Below are 15,801 nucleotides of genomic sequence, written 5' to 3' on the forward strand. Positions count from 1 at the left end.
ACACACGCTCGCGCACGTATGTAAGTATGCACTTCAAACATCGTATAGATTTGTTCAAAATAAATTGATTTAGAACAAAGGATGCTGAAAAGTGAATGATTCTGAAGCAACTATAATAATAATGATTACGGTATTGCCTTACTATATATCCTTTTAGAACAAAAACAAAAGAGTATATGATTGTATAAAAAACGAAGATAAAATTGTAATTACTTTTGATGTAGGAGTTTTTTTTAGGCTTGCTTATGTTGTTAAACTTAATGAAAATAGATTGTGTTGTCTGTAAGATAAGTTAAAAAATATTTATATTCTGAAAATTTAAAATTAATGTCAGAAGTAAAATTATTAACACATTAATGTCTAGCATTGTACGAATAATGTGGAATGGCCACGATAAAAAATGAGTTTTGTTTGTAGGTGTGCTTACAGTTACTCATGTGCGCGAAGATAGTTTTTAATTAAAGTTTAGTCGAGAATTAAAAAAAAACAGTCACGTGGGTTTTATGATGTTTAAGTTGTTGGCAAAGGGGGGAGGCGGAAAGGTAGAAAGAGAAGAAGACGAAGAAGTAATAGAAGTTAACTCTCTATTCCCCCGACCATCACCGTGTAGGCGGCAGTGACCCGAAGCTAAAATGCTCTCTCAGCTTCCGTACCGGTTGGTGTTTCCGCTCTCTTTGTTATATATGACATGCACTTGAGAGAAACGCGCCAAAATACCACTGAAAATAACATTCACTGCCGTTTCATTATATTTTATTTCACTTTAAATATAATTTTTTACCTGCTGTTACGGAGGAAAAATATTTTCCTTTTTATTATTGTATATATACATTTTTTTGTACGGAATTATGTTACAAATTATGTTTTATTGCTTTATTTAGTCGTAGTAAGAAAAAACTCCTTTAGATGAAAAATGAGAAAACGAGAAATTATATGAAACATTTTTATATATGAGAAATTAAGGAAAAATTAGTCGATGAATATCTTTTGAAAAAAGATGAATTATCTTTTGGAAATGAACAATCGAAATTTTCCTACGAAATATCAAGAAGTATGTTAATATTTTTTCTTTCTTCTATTATATCAATGAAAAAAGTATTTTTAAATATCTTTTTTCACTACGAAAAAATATATAAATAAAATAACGCATCAGGTTCGTGAGGCGCTTTTATATTTGTAACGTAAGTAAATCTAGTGATGGTTCCGCATAAATATGTCATATTTGGTTGATTGTTTAATTAGTTTAGATTTACTAGTCTTCGCAAATCAGCTGTTTTTGAAGTCGAGAGTTCTCAGATTAAAATCCTGGTAAAGGCAGTTAATTTTTTCGGATTTGAACACTAGATCGTGGATACCGGTGTTCTTTGACGGTTGGGTTTCAATTAACCACACATCTCAGGAACGGTCGACCTGAGACTGTACAACACTTCATTTACACTCATACATATCATCTTCATTCATCCTCTGAAGTCATACCTTATGGTGGTTCCGGGGGCTAAACGGAAAAAGAAAGTTAGCATTACTTCTTTCAAAATTTGCTTAGTTCACCTAATAGTATAAAACAATATTTTTTCCAAGAATTGATGCTAATATTAAAGTTAATTAACAATAATTTTATTTATATAAAACTACAAAAGTAAATTTTGAAAGGAACTAAGTTATAATATAAATGTTAAAGGGAAGATGTAGCTGTAGCCAGGAGTGTGTCCGAAACCATCATCTTATTCTATAATTTTTAAATAAATATTGAGGCAATTAACTAGTTGGTAACTACAATTAAATGGCAGGAGAATTTGTCTCTGCATGAGAAGTTTTCGGCTTATCTTTTTCTGATTCATTTAAAGTTATAGTCGTAAGTGCTGCCAAGACTAAGTAGTATTCAGTATATTTATTAGTTATAGCAAACATTCTTATTAATTTAAACTATGAAAGCTAATATTCAGGTCTTTTGGGCGGTTTACGTTTATCATCCTGCTTTAAGACGCTATCCATGTAGCGTCTTAAAACATTTGATAAAAAGTGAATAAATCTCAACAAGAATTAAACACCTTATCGATATATACAAATATATGACTTACCTAATTATCTAAGTAACTAACAATTCACGTTTCATTAAGTATTCTATTTCCGCCACCTGAGCAGTATGACAAACTTATAGTTTTAATAATTTGTTTAATATAAACGAATTTGTTAGTATATACTATTTGTCCCAATCCATCGTATGATTGTGACAATTGTAAAGCAACTGAGGCAATCGTTTAGTAACAAAACAAGAGAGGCACCAGTTAGAGTTGCTTTCTCTGATAGTAGGGTATTACAGGATAAAGTATACAGTTTGAAAAAAAAAGGGTAAATGTTAGAGAAAAGAAAATTAAGTAATTTTAAGTATTGTAGTAAGAAGAAAGATGCACTAAATATTTTTGAAGATTCAGAATTTTTATGTCAAAAATGTGATGGTGTTTCTTGTAGGACTAGAAACGGATTTCAGTGGGTTTAGAATTGTTTTATCCATCAATATATTCATTAACGAAGAAGTCATCAGGTAACAATTTCCTAGAAATCTGGCACGAAATAATTTATTTTTCTCGAGCAGTTGTATACTTTCTGGAACGACTGACTTTTACATCAAATTGTTTACTTCTCTTTCAACTTTATCATGGTATAAAATAAAAAAAAAATAGATAACTACTGGATCTAAAAAAGCAAGTAATAAATAAATATGACATCAGCTTAGTGAGGTAATTAGTTTTTATGATCAGTTTTGGGAGCCTAACCTTAAAAAACTAAAAAAATTATTTCTTTGTCACCTTTAGCTAATATTAATTATAATTATACTAACATTTACTTGGAAAAAATTATCTGATCTCCTACTATGTATCGATTTCAAACCTTTAGTTTTTCTTTCTTTCAATTTTAATGGAAAACAGGAATGAAATGTTGATAGATTTCAGAAATTTTGACTAAAGCATTTAGATTATTAAATTACCGTGGTTTTCTGATAAAATAATTTGTTTCATTGAGTGCGTACACGATTTTTGAAGTTTGATACAATTAATAGCTGTTACACTTTTTTGAATATTTTTTTTAAAAATCAACCCTGATACATATCTGTAATCACAAGCTGATTTGTAAAAAGCTATCAAATTTTTACATCATAAATCGGAGCAATATGTAATGTACATATGAGTAGTATGGTTTCCGTATTGACTATATTCCATCGGGTCACTATCTTCGTTTTTGTCTTAGTCTTTTTTTGTTCCATTTTCTACTCTTTTTTTAATCTTTTTTTTCTACCTTTCTTTTATCTGGTTTCACAGTTTTGCATTGTAATACTCATAGTTTCATTTTTTCTCGTTTAAAACCCGAGTGAACTTGTTTAGCGGCGTTATTTTTAACTGTTTAAAAGAAATTACTTCTTTTATATATACTTTTTTTTCATTTTATTCTTGAAAAGGAAGAAAGTTTCTTTATAAACTCTTCCAGTAAATTAGATTCACCTCAAAAAATTTCATATTTCATCAGACATTAATTTTTTTTTAAACTTATTTTAACGATTCATTCGTTATTTATATCAGAAATAAATCTCTTTTATTGTACACTAGTAGTTTTTCCTTTTTTCATGATATTAAGTTAAAAAATGATTTTTTGTTTTTTGTTTCTCATAACCTCATTACATTTTGAACATAGTATTTTCATAGTTATGAAACTTTTTTTAATATTATTTAATAGTATAAATTTCATAATTTTTTTTACTATTTGGACTAATAAAATACATAAAAGTGAATAATTTTCCTTTGTTAGTTGTGAACACATGTTTCTAACAGATGATTAAACAGATGTAATAAATGATTAACAAAATCTATAGAAATTTGTATTTAAAATTGTTAGTTTTTTATATTTTGGTAATTATCACATATTAACAATCTCTTAATTTATTTCATATTAAAAATTTAAAATATATATTTATACTAGCTGGTGAGGGCTTTCTTGTTTCTCTCATCCAATGTAACCAGGAATCCCTTTGTTCATTAAACTCATGTTTGTGAGAATAATTATGATAAATAAAAATTAAATCCTGTTCAATTTATAAAAACTATCATTGTATTATTTCTTCAGAGCATTCTTTCCTGCATGTCAGTACAGGACTCGAAACTTTGAATGATCTGAAAAATATAGGTTTCAAAATAGTAGCCAAGAAAAAAAGAATTTTTATCAATTTATTTTCAGTGGGTTTTGCTGAAAATTGATTGTAGGACATGTTTTACAGGTAAAAAAATATATTTTGTTTATGAAGATAACATTCTGTAATATTAAAACTAATAATATGTGCCTAATAATATTATGTTTTCGAATAAATATTCAAAGACGATATGTAAAAAATTTCCATTTGTGTACGCATTTACATTAAACAACATTGAAATGAAATCTATGTGAGAACCATCAGAACTAAAATCTCTAATCATTTGACTTGGTTCATGAAAGCGGTTTTTTTTTATAAGTTTATGTGAAGGAAATACTTTGTAGCAATTTCTTTTTCGGTGACTTTTCAGATAGACGACATCCTTCATTTTTGTGTTACAAAATTGGTTATTTTCACTTACAAAATAATAAATAGCAAAATAATGTTACTCTAAAGAGATTTTGCTCCAGTTTTTTATATTTTGAAACAGCCCCTTGACAAGTAGAATCTTTGTAATATTTTTCAAGTTTTGGGACGACTTAATTTATTAAATATTTTTTTCTCTGCGTTTGAAGTAAAGACTTGTGTTTTAGAGAAGGTCGAGAGTAGCAAATAATATTCAGTTTCTATGTATATAAATTTTTTTCGGATTCGGAGGAAACAATTGTTTTTTGAGAGATACCTTTTAAATTGTAGTGTTTTTCGGGGGTTTACATTATTCACCATTTGTTTTATATCATTCTGCGTTCTGATAAAGAGATTTACTAACACCTTTATAATAAAATTGTTTTTATGGAAGTTGTGATATCAGTTATTCTTTTGTATCTTCTTAAAATATTTGTTTACAATTTCTTTTTCTCTAAAAATAATATATAGGCATTTCTTGAATTTCGTGATCATTTTTATTCCATTATATGTAAATGTATAATTTGTTAAGCAGTTTTTCATAATAACCTTTTGATACATATCCTAGTTTTCCGAATCTTTGTAGGTTTCACCATCTGACGAAATATAGACGGATCGTACTCTTTCTTGCTGCCGGAGAAGAATAAAAATGGCGATTTCATTTTGCGTGATGATAAAAGAGTAAAACCATGTGAACGTGTCAATAAATGAATATTTAATAATGAAAATAGCTTTTATATAAAGAAAAGTGCATAATAAAATGATATCACTAGTTATTATGTCAGTATGTTTTTTAACGAACAAAAACTCGCGACCTTTCATAATAAGCTTAACCGTATCTGTGAATACTCCCAATGTGTCGTTTTCTTTTGTATTTTATTCTCTCTTGTATTTGAGTTTTTGGCGGTGATTCGCTCGATTCCCAAACGGGGAGAGTCTTCATTGTATTTGTTTATTTTATTTATAAAATGTCCTTCTAAAAATTATATTTTCAAATAAAAATTTTTACTGATAATAAAAAGAAAGTTTTGTTTAAATTTATTTGAAATAAATTAAAAATGGATTGATATATCTTTAGCTGTATTCATCGTTAAACTGGAATATTTTTTATTTATGTGTTACTTACGGGGATTATTCATAAAATATGTAATTCAACAGTCTTGGTTTGCATCCTTACTTCGCGTAGTAAGTGCGTGCGTAGATAACATCCGTCACACAGACGGATGTTATCTATAGAGAAGACAACATGGAACAAATGCTCTCTAAACAACTCACAGACGAAGAGCTCATAGAACTACTTCCAAAGAGATGGCCGAGCGCACTGAGGACTAAATTAAATCTGGTCACTGAATTGCCTTCGGAGGTAGGTGACACCTGCAGTTTGAGCGACGTTAGCAGAGTCCATGTGATTGACGACGACGAGTCCAGAAGACCTAAATACAAGGCTGGAGATATCTTAGACGAGCAATCTGTATTGGGTGAACAAACAGAGGTGAGACGAAGCAAGTATAGAATATTTTATGATTCTAACATGGATGACAAAAATACAATGTATATTATATTAAAAGCTCTGAGGAGAATCTTGAGTAATACTACTAATTTGTCCTATATAGTGTCGAACAATAACATCGGCAATTGTATGAAGAAGATTGTATCGTACTTGAATAGGGAAAAAGAGGACACGATAAAAGTTTTGACCCTACATACTGGTGGGACTGCCACGCAGATCAGGCCTGGACAAATACGTATGAAGAAGGCTACTCCATCTGCGGAGGATAGTAGGACAATAGTAGTTAAGTCTGAGGGCAAAACATATGCAGAGCTCCTGGGAGCAATGACGGCTGTAGCTAGAGACAAGGTTAAAGATGTAATCTCATTAAAAAAGGGAAAAAACGAAGAGGTTCTGGTCAGAATACAGGGCTCAAAACGTGTTGCAGAGTTTTCGAGTATACTGAAAGATAAGGTGGCGGATCTAAAAGTGGATCTGAAGACTAGAGCTGGTCGGCGTACGACTGTTCATATTAGGGATGTCGAGAGCGACACCACTGAGGAGGAGATTTTGGCCGCAATTACGGCAAGGATTGGCGATACTGACGAGGTTAAGATCTCTTCTATGAGACCAGGTTTTGCTGAAACCAAAAATGTGACGGTGATTACATCTTACAAGGAAGCCTGTAAAATGGTAGAACAACGGTTACGAATAGGCTGGGTATATTGTAGAGATTTTATACGTGAAGAAGGGGAGAAATGTTTTAGATGCTGGGGCACTGGCTATCGACGTCAGGATTGTAAAGGCCCGGATAGAACTAACCTCTGCTTTAATTGTGGTGGAAAAGGGCACCTGATAGCTAACTGCCAGGAACCTAAGAAATGTCTTACATGTAATAGTCAAGAACACAGAACAGGGGCTTGGCAGTGTATTAAAAACCAGAATGCTTAGAATACTGCAAGCTAACGTCAACAGGAGTACGCTGTCTCACAATCTAGTCTCCAGAATAGTTGCGGAAAAGAATGCTGACTTTTTGGTTATCACCGAGCCGAATGTCTATGAGGCTGCAAGATCCGGATGGCAGACAGACACGGAGGGAGACGTAGCTTTTAAGGATATCAGCCACAGAATTGCATGGTGACTAAGTTACAGAGGCAAGGGCATACTGGCGGTAGAGACGTCTATGGCGCTAATTGTGGGCGTATATATATCACCTAATGTTGATTGTATAGTATTTAACAGTTCACTTGATGTGCTGCAAAATGTAGTTAACAACACAGATAAAAAGATTATTATGCTTGGTGATTTCATTAGCAGATTGATGGCAACCGGCGGTCGACGCCGGAGCCAACAGTAGAATTGGGAGATCCTCCAGCAGGACATAGCAAGCGACTATTATGCCACGATGATGATTCTAGAGGACATTAGTTTCAAGAGTAATGATCAAACTCCTGTACTTAGATTTTCCGTTGATCAAATAGACGTGATAACCAACAGAGTGGCTGCCAGACTGTCACCGATGGAGAACTTTGCGCCAGAAGCATTGTCTAACATTATCAAGCAGGAAATGGACAGGGAGTCACATAATGGAGTCAACAAACATATGGTTTATTGGTGGACAAGAGAGATAGCGTACCTGAGGCAGACGTTACAAGCTAAAAGACGCATCAAACAAAGACTCAGACTAGTAGGTGGGCAGAGATATCAGGAAGCATCCATTAAATACATTGATGCTAGAAGAGCCCTTAATAGAACAATAAGGAGAGAAAAAAGAGAGCATTGGGCTAGGTTATGTGCTGATTTAGATAACAATCCATGGGGGATGGCCTAAAAAATTATTACTAAAAGATTTGGAAGATGTCTCCCCGTTCTTACAAAAGAATGTGCCGAAGCACAAATACCCAGTCTTTTTCCTCGCATGACGGTTGAGGAGAGTATCCCTACTGAGTGTAACAGTAGACGATTTGCCTTAAGTGAGCTGCAATGTGCTGGGGGCATGTTGGCCGTTAAGAAAAGTTCAGGACCGGACAAGATTCCAGCGGCAATCATCAAGAGCCTTATTAAAAAAGCGCCATGGGAAATGCTTGAGGTGGCCAGCCACGGGCTGATTAATAAATCTTTCCCGGAGTGTTAGAAGGAGGCTAGGGTTGTCTTCTTGCCCAAGAACACTGGTAATGGGGGACAACCGACCTTCAGACCTTTGAGCCTTCTCAACACGATGGGGAAGGTTGTCGAAAAATGTGGCTGGCCGCATTGTGCAGGAGGTGGAGGAGGATGCTGGAATTAGTGCAAATCAATATGGTTTTTGGAGAGGTAGATCCACCGTACATCTATCAACAGAGTAGTGAACTGGGCTGATGAAGCTAGAAGCGGCACTAGGGGGACGAGAAGTATTCCTCTACTTGTTTCGATGTGAAGAATGCGTTTGGATCCATCGCATGGAAACATATAAATACAGCACTGGTAGAGAAAGGAATTAGTCCATACTTGCGGAGACAGGTAGAGGAGTATCTCAGAGATCGATGGTGTGCAGTCAGTGCACAAGAAGAAGAGGTACTTTTTAGCATGTGCGGTGGTGTGCCACAAGGCTCAGTGCTCGGTCCACTGTTATGGGTCCTGGCCTTTGATGGAGTCCTCCAGCAGACATACCCTGAAGGGGTTCAGCTTTTGGCTTACGCTGACGACTTGGCAATACTCATTCAGGCCAAAACAATTGATGAGGTAAAGGATAAGGAAAATTCAGCACTCGAAATAGTCGGTAGATGGCTACACTCAAGAAGACTACAGCTCTCGGTGAATAAGTGCAAATATATCAAATCTACCGGTAGAAGGGTGTTGGAACCAGTGGATATATATATATAGAAGGTAATAACATTGCCGAAGTTCAGGTATTGATATACTTGGGAGTTACTCTGCAAAGAAATTGTCGTTTCACTGAACATGTGTTGAACGTCTGTCATAGCGCAGAGAAAACTATTAAAAGCTTGAACGTTATTATGTCAAAGCACAGAGCTCCTAGGGTATCGAAAAGGAGACTACTTGCGACAACCGTAGTCTCATCGATTTTGTATGCGGTTCCTGCATGGTGGCCAGCTATGACTATTAACAGGAACAAGGACAGATTAAAAAAGATACACAGGAAGGTATTGCTTGGAGTAGCATCCGCTTACAGAACGGTCTCGTATGAGGCCCTCTGTGTGCTTTCTGGTGTGCCCCCTATTGATCTCATTGCTAGACACAGGGTTGAGAGGTTTTTAGGACGTGTGGATAATGAAGTCAGACAAGATATTAATAATATATGGCAGGAAAGATATATGGCAGGCTAGGGTAGCCAGATGGACCAGATCCTTGATTCCTGATATAGTTAGATGGACAGGCAGACGCCACGGATAAATAGATTACCACGTCACACAGTTTTTAACTGGCCATGGGTGCTTTAATGAATACCTCCACAAAGTTGGCAAAAGAGATCAACCTACGTGCATGTATTGTAACGAACGTGACGATGTAGAGCATACTTTCCTGAATTGCCAAAAATGGCAAATGCTAAGATACAATGCTGGTATTGACGGAAAGACTCCGAGAGAGATAATAGATCATATGCTCAGTAGGGTAGAGAATTGGAGAAACGTTGTAGAGTTCATAAGGTCAGTCCTTAAACAAAAAATTATAGATGAAAGGAATATGGGTTTTTAGATTGTAGTTTGGGTGGACAGCCTCAGCGGTGAGAGCCAGCATGTTGAGGTGTGCTGGTTTCGATGAGCCGCTGAGGACTCCTTGGGTTGACTGTTAGGTTTTCTTAACTAAGTTAAAAAAGGGAAATAAAAAAATCTCAAAAGAGCCAACCGGTAGGCCTGACCTGCCATGCTGGTATATAGCCGGTAGGTGGGGAGGGCCTATTAGAGTAACGGACACTCCCCTGGGTGGCGTAATACCATCAAGTCGGTCCGGCCCAGGGGAGTAGAGAAGTTAAAAAAAAAAAAAAAAAGTGCGTGCGTAGCTTGCTATTATATTTCAGAATTGTTAGGTCAGGACGTATTGTTAATTTGAAGTTTAACTACAGAATGCTGGTTCGAGTATACTCGTACTATCGAGAAACCGTTTACGTTAAAATATGAGTGGTCTTGAAACCGACTGCCTTCCGCACACAGGAAGGTAAGAGCTGGTCCTCTAACATAAATTATAAAACACAGATTTATTTAATAAATCTCTTTTCTTCAAGGATTTTCTTATACATTTTTATATTAATTAAAATATTTTTAATATTTGAAATTATTAAGTTAAAAAAACTTGTTTTATTCATTAAGTCGTAATATTTCTTGTGTTGCAGGATTTTGTGTTTGGGCTATAAAAAACGCATTGGAATGAACTATTTATAAAATTAACTGAGTAAGTAATACATTCTTTTTTAAATTAAATTTAAAATTCATAAATATATCAAATTAATGTTTTATTTTACAGTATTTGATTTGATTTCATACCATGTTATAAATTCATATTTTAATTGTGATGTACGAGTATTATATAATTTATGTTTAATTTTTATTAATTTTTTGAGGATGTGATCTACACTAGAGGTATCTTAAAAGATAACGAACGATTAGTAATTTGCTGTTTGCCTTTTCATTAATTACATCGTTTTTACCAGTTGCAGAATTTTACTTTTGGTTCTTTTCTAAGGAATATCATTTAGCATTATTCATTGTTGTGCTAGTAGGCAAAACTAAAACAACGAGTTTATTACACAAATTGTTTATTTACGAAAAAAATATTAAACTGGGAATTAAATTATTGGTTTTGTGGTAATGATGAATGAATATGTTTTATTATATTAAAACCATAAAAAATTAAAGTTTTAAAATATTTCATGTCAAAGAAAATAACAAACTAAAATAAGTTATGTCTATCTTAAGACGTGAACATGTAAAAGAAACAAATAACGTTGAGAATAATGATTTATTACTCACTACCAATAAATTTATAAATTACAAAAATATGCAGCAGATAATTAATATTTTGTTTGTAAAATGATATTATTAAGTCGTGATTAAAATAATAAATTCCCGCAATAACTGTGTAATCACAATATGACTAATAATTTCTACTAAAGAGTAGAATAAATTGAAATAATATTAAATTTTATAGATTTAAATTTTTTTTTCTTTTTAATTATAAATTATAAAAAATACTGTATTTACGATGAAGGAGAACTGCCGTTGAGTGAGTTTGCTTAAATACCTTGAGATAGTAATAATTTAACAATTGTTTATTTGCCAGTTATTATTGTTTATTATTAATATATTTTATAAATTTATCTCTTTATTAGTTTTTTATTTAAATTTTTTCTTTGGAATCTTCTGATAATGATGTTGAAATGGCATCTAGGTTGAGATTTTAATAAAAACGTTTTGTAAACGGTTTTTGGAATGTAATCTTGTTTGATTATTGTTTTACGTTTTTTATTTACTGATAAATTAATTAAAAAAAGCTTAGAAAGAAGCTTGCATGTGGGAAGGGTGAAAAAGGAAATTTTTAACATATGAAATATGTTAAATATTTCTAAATATTCAAACTTGTGATCTCTGGATGAAAGGCCCATACGCTTCTTCGCCACGCAGATCGGTTTTTACTTATTAATCATAATTCATAATTAATCATAATTATTAATCATAATTATAATTATATGTTTGTATTCTATTTTAAAATTATTTTGTAATATCAATAATTGTAACGAAGATGGATTGGTTTCTACAATTTTAATTCGGCTTGATCGATCCTAAAGTCGTGTTTAATAAGGAATGAATAAAAAATTACGGATATATAGTGGTGAAGGAAATGGTTTGGAAATCCATTCCTTATTAACGGCTGAAGCACGTGCAGACGTGTTTTCTTAAAGCAGTTTTATTGTAATGACTGTTTCGGTCGGACTGTGTAAATATTTTATTATTCATGTACTGTTGAAAAACAGTTTGTTGTAATTTGAAAAAAAAAGTTGAAAATAATGAAATTATTACATTACCTTTATCATTGTCTTTTATATTCATTTCTTTATTTCAGTAATTTTCAACTTTTTTTTTAGTGGAGCTCTCTCTTCAGATCACAAGTTATTATTTACTTTTTTTTAAAAATTCATTGAAAATCTTAGTTTTCCCTCAAAATGTGCTCCGATCTTGTGTTTCTTGTTCGCTGATGTTTATTTCTTCGATATCTGTACTGATATCGTCGATCCATCTATTGTTCTTTATTTTTTGATGAACGTGAGAATAAGTTTTTTGAGTTTTATACTATTCATGCGAGAAATATGGCCATAGAATTGGATCTTCCATTTTTGGATTATATCTGTGAGTTTTTCACAGTGTGTGTAGAGATCCTTGTTGATTCGGAGTTTGTAGTTATCATCAGATTTCCTTGGGCCTAGGAGTTTACTTGAGATCTTTTTTTTTTGTGTTAAAATATGTGGGTGTCGCATTTTGTTAGTGGTTTCAGGCATTATGTTACATGTATGCGTTCTGGTTGGATGTCCGTCTTGGACTGGCGGAATCTTTTTTTGTAGATAGTTTGCGTGAGATGGTACGCGAGTTCCAGTTTGCTTGTCATTAGTTCATTTTTTGGATATATATATATTCATAACCAGTTTCATTAAACAGATATCAGAGCAACAAAAACTAAATTGTTGGACGAGATGTCAAGCAATTTAGTTTTCTAACCTCAGAGTCCTGAATTTGAATTCTGGCCTATATGAAATTGAATTTTCTTTTTTTCTAGCTATCACAAACATTATTATTATCAGTGCAATAATCAAATTCTTAAAATTACGCATGTTTGAAACTATATTTCACTAAGTAGTTTTTTTTAAGGTTTTATATTTATATTATTTACTAATTTTGCATTATATTATAATTGAGAAATAAGTTTTAGTATTTTTTATGAATGCATAGATGAAAAACAGAATATTTTGTACAACTATAAACTTCTATTAATAAATGGTTATTGAATTTGATAATAAAAAAAGAAACTTATTATTCATCAGAGGTTTAAATTATGCAATTTAATGAATGATATAACTAACGTCTTTTGCTGCATCTGATTTGTGTTAAATTTGTTGAAGGTTGAGTCTGTTGAAAGTTACTATATTGTAACAAGAAATATGTGCGAGTTCGTGTGCATCCAGCGTGTGTGTTTCTGTATGTGTGTTTTGTCCTTTGATAGAGGGAGAGGAAGAGAGATAGAGAAAGAGATGAGAGAGTTTACGGTTTGATAGTCTGGGTGGTCGAGGGGGAAAGTTATGCGGCACATTGATGCAGAGACGGATAGGAAGGAAGAACCCCAAGTGCGCCGTTGTAATGAGTCGAGGAACATACATTAAAGGCATTTGATTAAAGATTAACGCTAATGGCCCCATTATGAGGCAGGTGGCTTCTGCTGCTGGTAATAGCCGGATAATTCCCATAGACACCCTGTCCTTCGGTTTACTGTATATAGTCTGTCGTCCTTGCAAACTCTCATAAAGTGTCCTCCTGACATCACCGCACTGTAGCCTTCTCCATCGGTCCCGGTCTTAGAGTTTTCTACATATTCTCATTCATTGTGATTATAATTGACCGACTTTATATCCGTTTCACCTCTATTTAATAATTTTGCACAAAATCAGAGTATAAAACGTCTTTCATGTCATCGTCCTTAACTCACCGGCTAAGCTAGTTTTTTTACATTTATGTAACAATATTTTTATTTAATTTCGAATATATTTAATTTGTATCAGACGAACGTTCTATTTAATTTTATTATGAAGTAAGAAGGATTTATATTGCTAGAAATACTCCGAAAATTATTTATTTTTGACAGTTCCGACTTCATTGTCTTTTCTTTTCTGACTACTGAAAAAAATGAGTGCTTCACAGTATTCCAGAAAATAGAAATTAAGATAAAATCTCTTCTTTCAGTTACTATCCTCTGGTTTGCTCTTAGGTCAAGGGCACCTCAAAATTTTAAAAAGTAGAGGACTTTTAAAATCAATTTTGTTTTCATAACCAAAAATTGGTTTGAGGTCTATTTGTGGGCTTAATTTAGAAACGAAAATGATGGATCACATTGAGAAATATTTGATAGATTTAAAGGTACAGTTTAGTTTACAAACTTCAAGAATAGTCGAAGTTTTATTATAAAAAAACTTTTTGTTCGACGATTCATTTATTAATGAATTATTTACGTATTATAAGATTATTTCCACGATTTTATCATTAACTTTTTAATTAGGCTGCTTGTGTTCATTTTGATCAGAAAAAACTACTGTTTGATTATGCTATCCTAATCCTGAGAACAACAGGAAAGGTACTTGCATGTATAATTAGAGTTTTACAAATGTTTCTTGATCAATTTTGGTAATTTTTTTAAACTGATTCTCAAATTATAAATTTTTATCATATTATTATAAAGCTTTTTGAATTAGTAATTCTAAGATTTTTATAGTATTTTTTACAAGTTTTAATTAGTTTCAACAAATGATAGAACTTTGTTTATTGAAAAACGAAAAAATGAAGAAGAAAATTAATATTTCAAGGATTACGTTATAATTCCATAATTTCCGGAATGTGTAAGTTGCTGTATATTCAGCATCCGGATAAATTGAGTTAATTTTAATATATTTTTGTGTAAATTAGTAAACACGGTAACATTCCAAAAACCGTTTATTAAAAATTGTAATTAGAATTTAAGTTTTATTCATGAAGGTAATTTCTCTCGTGCTTAGGGTTCATACTGTCTTTAGCTTTCTTAAATTGTATCTTCCAACCAACAAAAAATCGTGCACTAAGTGTTGATGAGCAATCTGAATTCAGTTTAAATTGTTCAAATGTTTTCAAACAAAATTTATGTTATATATTGGGATTACTTAAAAGGGTAGCAGTTTTGTAGTTTTTGTTACTTTTAGTTTTTTTCTTTTTGTAAAAAACCGGCTAATCTCGTTCAACAGTGTTTTTTAATTACTGATAACTTGTTAATTAATATTGTATATTATAAATAAATTTTATTTAAAATTTTGATTTTAATTTTTTTATGTTTTCTATCTTTGTTTTTACGGTGTTTATTTTGATGATTAACAATCGTAATAGACATCTAGGTTTAGAATTAAAATCTAAAATTCTATTATACGCTTTTGGAGTGTTAACCTTGTTTTCCAGTCGTTTAGCGTGACTCTTTATTTGTTTATTTGACTGTGTATTATGATTTTTTTTCCCGCTGTTCGGGTAACCTACACTGCTACTAGGTTTGTGTTGTGTTGTAAGTTCCTAACCATTTTATTTCTCTTGATTGTACAGCTTTAGTTATCAGTTTTAAATTGCAAGTGCGTCAGTATAATAAAAATACATTGCTATCCTCGAGGGAATAAAGTCAATAAATTTTTCGATTTATAAATCGATTTGCTTTTCATAATCTTAAGTTTGTATCATATTTCTAAGAACGAGATAGTATCAAGTTAAATTCATTCTGAAATCTAATTAAACTCTTGTTGTTTTATCCAATAAAATAAAAAAAAGAGTTAAAAAATTTTCTTTTCTGAAAAAAAATTAGAGGAAATAATTTTTGATTTAAGTAAAATCAGATTTTCGAAAATAGATACTTTACAAGATATCTCACAATGCTTTAGAATGAAACCTAGCTTCTTTCTAAATATATTCTTTATTTAAATAAAAACGAATAGTATACAACGGTTTGTTGCTTAAATTTG

At 32.0% G+C, this 15,801-nt stretch overlaps 1 long non-coding RNA gene across 1 annotated transcript in view; it reads left to right on the top strand.

Annotated features, from left to right (window-relative positions):
- The first annotated feature begins 10,403 nt into the window (after positions 1 to 10,403).
- The window catches only part of LOC142325412 (uncharacterized), a 240,284-nt gene continuing 234,886 nt past the window's right edge, over positions 10,404 to 15,801 (top strand). The window contains exon 1 of the long non-coding RNA XR_012756536.1: positions 10,404 to 10,463. This is a non-coding gene — a long non-coding RNA (uncharacterized LOC142325412). The remainder of the gene's footprint in view (positions 10,464 to 15,801) is intronic.

This window comes from Lycorma delicatula, chromosome 5 (genome assembly GCF_047948215.1).
Source record: "Lycorma delicatula isolate Av1 chromosome 5, ASM4794821v1, whole genome shotgun sequence".
NCBI classification, from domain to species: Eukaryota; Metazoa; Arthropoda; class Insecta; order Hemiptera; family Fulgoridae; genus Lycorma; species Lycorma delicatula.